Source organism: Octopus bimaculoides, chromosome 1, assembly GCF_001194135.2.
Source record: "Octopus bimaculoides isolate UCB-OBI-ISO-001 chromosome 1, ASM119413v2, whole genome shotgun sequence".
NCBI lineage: Eukaryota > Metazoa > Mollusca > Cephalopoda > Octopoda > Octopodidae > Octopus > Octopus bimaculoides.
Window position 1 is genome coordinate 93,865,685 of NC_068981.1, and position 4,751 is coordinate 93,870,435.

Here is a 4,751-nt window from a genome sequence, read left to right on the forward strand (position 1 = left end):
TATATATATATATATGTATGTGTGTGTATATGTTTGTGTGTCTGTGTTTGTCCCCCTAAACATCGCTTGACAACTGATGTTGGTCTGTGTACGTCCCCGTAATTTAGCGGTTCGGCAAAAGAGACCGATAGAATAAGTACTAGGCTTCCAAAGAATAAATCCTGGGGTCGATTTGCTCGACTAAAGGCGGTGCTCCAGCATGGCCACAGTCAAATGACTGAAACAAGTAAAAGAGTAAAAGAGTATACGTAGTATCGATGGTATAATCTCCAAAAAAACATCATCTCTGAAAGCTGTATTCTTACGTCTTCTAGACATGGAGTTGTTATCTAGTATTTTTCACTTAGCAAGAATTAATCAGTCTTTATTATGAAATAAAATCGAAGATATTACAAAATCATTGTAATCTGGACATAGAAAAATACATCTGCGAATTCAAATGGTAGCACAAGCATTTGGTGGTTTGGAGTCACGCAACACAAAATTGGCTCTTTACAAATCGTTTGTCTAGCCATCCCTATTGTATTCTTCTGAAACATGGACGTATTATGAAAGACATTTCAAATTGTTAGAACGATTCCACCAAAAATGCCCTCACCGCATTTTAAACAGCAAATGAAGTTTTTTCACTCCAGACACAGATATCTTTGCGTCTGCAGGCATCACTTCAATTAAATCAATGATTCTGAAAAATCAAATGAGATGGTCTAGCCATATTGTTCGAATGGCGGATGAACTCACACCCAAACAGCCGTTTTATGATGAGCTTGCAGAGAGGAAACGCAATCAGTGTAAACCTAAAATACGGTTTAAGGACGGCATAAGGACTACCATGAAGTCACTTGGAGTGGATCCAAAGGCCATAGAAACCCTTGCTTCGGATTGAGCTGGATGGCGAACAACAGTGTGGAGTGGAGTGAAAGCGTTTGAGGAGGCCAGGATATCACATGCAAGACTCAGGAGAAATTAAAGAAGATTGTTACGATCGAGAAGGTGAATCTCAGTGACCACTTTGTGTGCACACCTTGTGACAGACTATGCTTTTCTTTTGCTGAACTCAAATCTCATTTGAGAACCCATGAGAAACGAAACTCTACCAACTGTTTTGCCTATATATCTGCACACTTTTCAATGCTGTGTATTCCATAAGGTCTGCAATTCTAACAGAAGCCTCAAAAGACATTTTAAGATGCACAAAGATCAGAACTTAACTGCAGCTCTTGGTGGTCCAAATCAGATATGCAATCTATGTAGGTGTCTTTTCGATACGTTGTCTGGCTTAAAAAGCTACATCAGACGCAATGATGAATCTAAGATGTAGGTATAAGAGGTGATCAGACTCTGCATAAGGAGTAGACAACCACCACTCACTCACACACATACGAACCTTAATGGCGTGTGCGTGCTCACATATGCACACACCCATACACTCTCACACAAACATAGAGTTAATTATCGTCAGTGTGTGTGTGTATGTAAGCACGCAAATAGCGTTCTTTTGAGTGAGTGTTTATGCGGGACACGTGCCAGTAACATTCTTTTGAATCTCTCTTTCTATCTCTCTCATACACACTTTTATCATCCCCTTTCCACAAGGTGGCACGATTTACACCTTTAACGCTTTAGTAGACTGTTATTGTTGTTGTAACGGTTGTTATTGTCCCTGTGTTGTTTTTGTTATCGTTATGACTATTATTGCTTCCGGAGAGATGCCTCGTTTTCCATCGGTCTGTGAGTTTGTTTTCATTTGTTGTTGACTATGTCCAGTTTCGAATTTTCCTCTCTCAGTGTTATATTTCTCTTGTTGCGAAGCCAGTCGGGACGAATTCGTTTAACAAAACTTTTGAAAATACATTTTAAAAACAGAATTGCTACAACCAGTATCATTATTGCGACAAACAATCACAACATGAAAACGCTAATAAAAATTAGATAATAACAGCAACAACAGCAACAATAACAAAACATTTTTTCGCAATATTTGCAAACTCTTCACTTGAGCATTCCTTGTTGTGGTTACCATACGGAAAGCACAGAGAAAAACATCACAAGCGAGTGCATTAACTGGAAAATGAAAAGGCTGCGAAGCCTGACGCTAGACCAAGCATGAAAATAACTCAAAGAAACGTGCGATATCATAAAACATAATAAGGGGGTAACTTTATAACATGTTGGTGGTGATTTCTGTGCCCCAAAGAAGATGGACAGCGAGGATCTGATTCCTACCAACACCCAGCAGCACTTTACTAAGCTGACACTAAAGGATGTACCTGCAGAAGTTGACTTAAGCATATTGGTGGCTATGTTGTAAGATTTTTCAAAAGTCATAGAGTAAAATTATATGTCAGTAAAATATTTATATCATCTCCTGATCAGGTTTGAACGTAATTCCGACTAACGTAATTCTTCTCTAGTAGAAGAACTACGCTAGTCGGAAAGCCCAGCTGCAGTCAATCACATCTGTAATGAGAATATAACGTGCCGCAGTTACTGAAGAACAGAGGCTGCCGTGGATATTAAAGAACAGACACATCTTAAAAGTCCCCGAGAGAGTAAGTGGTTGAATAAGTGGTTGTGTTTGCTCTTGACGGACGCATCTTTCTACAATTCGTCCCATTCGCAAGGCATAGTTCCAGGCCAAGCGTTGACCAAGATATGCTGTCTAATATCTGAAATATTATTAAGTGCTCATGCCTCTTCTCCAATAAGTCCTGGCCAATGGGTTGCCAACTCTCGCTTTTTATAAAAGTTTGTGGTGAACTTCAGCGTCGATGTTCTGGGAGGTGTTCTAAACGTTGACGAATATCGGCAAAGTAGTTTCTTCCTTAGGAGTTTAAACTGAGATATTAGAAACAACTTTGTTTGGAATGAATGGTATGTTCATGCCAAGGAAATAATGACAAATGTGATGGGACAGAAGGTGACGAATCGGCAAGAGCCGTTAAAGCATCAGATGAGAAGATTCGTGGTATTTGTGGTAGTTCTCGGCATTCTGAGTTCAGATCCCGCCGAAGTCAACTTTGCCTTTCATTCTATCTGGATCTATATAAAATCCAACAACCAAATGTGATCAACCGGTGGAGGTACTGGAACGTTGGACTTGTGCCTTGCGATATCCAATCTAGCTCTTTGCGTTCTGACAACACCTACAACACTGGTGTCAAGATGTCTTGGTTTTGCCTTTCCTTGTACATGATCGATGTCATGGAAAATGGGTATCTTGCATGCATGGGCAACTTGTTAATCTTTCACAAAATATTTTGTCTGGGCTTGCGTCTCGGAGGAGAACTTTCGAAACGCAGGCCCATAGTCAGCCTTGAGTAAACGAGGCCAAGGACTACTGGTGGAGAGGACATTTCTAGTTCGTTACAAACCATAGGGATACAGTACTGCTGTCATCGAAGCCTTCTGAAATGCGCAGGGAGAGAAGAAAGTATTCTTTGTACATGTTTTTAGCGGGAGAACATTGTTAACCAACGAAGTTATATCGAGCAACATTTGTTCCATGTAGGAAGAATTTGGCTATTATCTGAATCTGACGTGTGAACGAAAACTTTATCGAGGATGAGTAGGCATTTTTTCTCTATCCTATGGCTATCATGCATGAGATATAGTATGGACTGAGAACTGGAACAAGTGTTTTCCTCTTCGTCCAAGCCCACATCGACATTTTCAAATACTAATTCAAGAGGAACGCCAGATAGGAGATAAGGAGGTGTTGCCATTCAGTAAATTTGCTTAGAAGTAGGTAGGGGTGGCAAGAAAATGGGTCTGCTCTTAATACACGCTGGTAGATTGTCAGCGAGATTTTGAGAGAGGACACATGTCTATGGTAACAGAGTAGCTCGTGGTTTCTGTAGAGTTCCCCAATTGATTGCAGATGATGGTTGTTTACGTTGAGGTACATATACGATATATTTCATATTATTTATTCATCTGTTTGTTCTCAATTTTGCTCCTATATGACATTGTGAAACCTTACCGTATTTTAATCTGTCCTTGTAAGTACCTCACATACGTCGCCTTTGTAACAATAAAAGAAACCATTATCATAATTAAAAGTAAAATAACATTGATAATAATAATAATAATAATAATAATAATAATAATAGTAAGAAGAAGAACAGCAACAAGAACAAGAAGAATGGTGATAGTGATGATAATGATAATAATAATGATTTGTTTATTAATCACAAGGCCAAATACCATGAATTAAAACATTACCAAAATTAAAAAAATAACGTGAAAAAAATAATTCATCAAAAAGGAAATAAAATTTAATAAGGTTTGAAAAGTTGTTTTATACAGTTCTGTACGTGTATATGTGTGAATATGTGTAGATGTGTTCGTATGTGTATGCGCACGCGCAAGAGTGCGCATGTAAATGTTTGTGTGTTTATGTATGTGTGTGTGTGTGTGTGTGTGTGTGTGTGTGTGTGTGTGTGTGTGTGTGTGTGAACGAAAAATCTTCAAAAATGATACCGACGATGTTGATGCTGCTGGTGATGATGATGATGATGATGATGACGACGTTGAGGAAGATAATGCTGATTGATGTTGACATTAATGATGATATTGCTGGCGAGGCAAACGATGATGACGGTGAAGTTGATGATGATGATGATGATGATGACGTAATAATAATGATGGATGACGACGATAGTGATAACCATGGTTACGATGGTAATGGTGGTGGTGGTGGTGGTGCTGCTGCTGGTGGTGCTGGTGGTGCTGCTGGTGGTGCTGCTGGT

The 4,751-nt window shown here is 39.2% G+C and overlaps 1 long non-coding RNA gene across 1 annotated transcript in view; it reads right to left on the reverse strand.

Annotated features, from left to right (window-relative positions):
- The window catches only part of LOC106875279 (uncharacterized), a 35,626-nt gene that overhangs the window by 20,503 nt on the left and 10,372 nt on the right, over window positions 1–4,751 (reverse strand). The window lies entirely within an intron of this gene.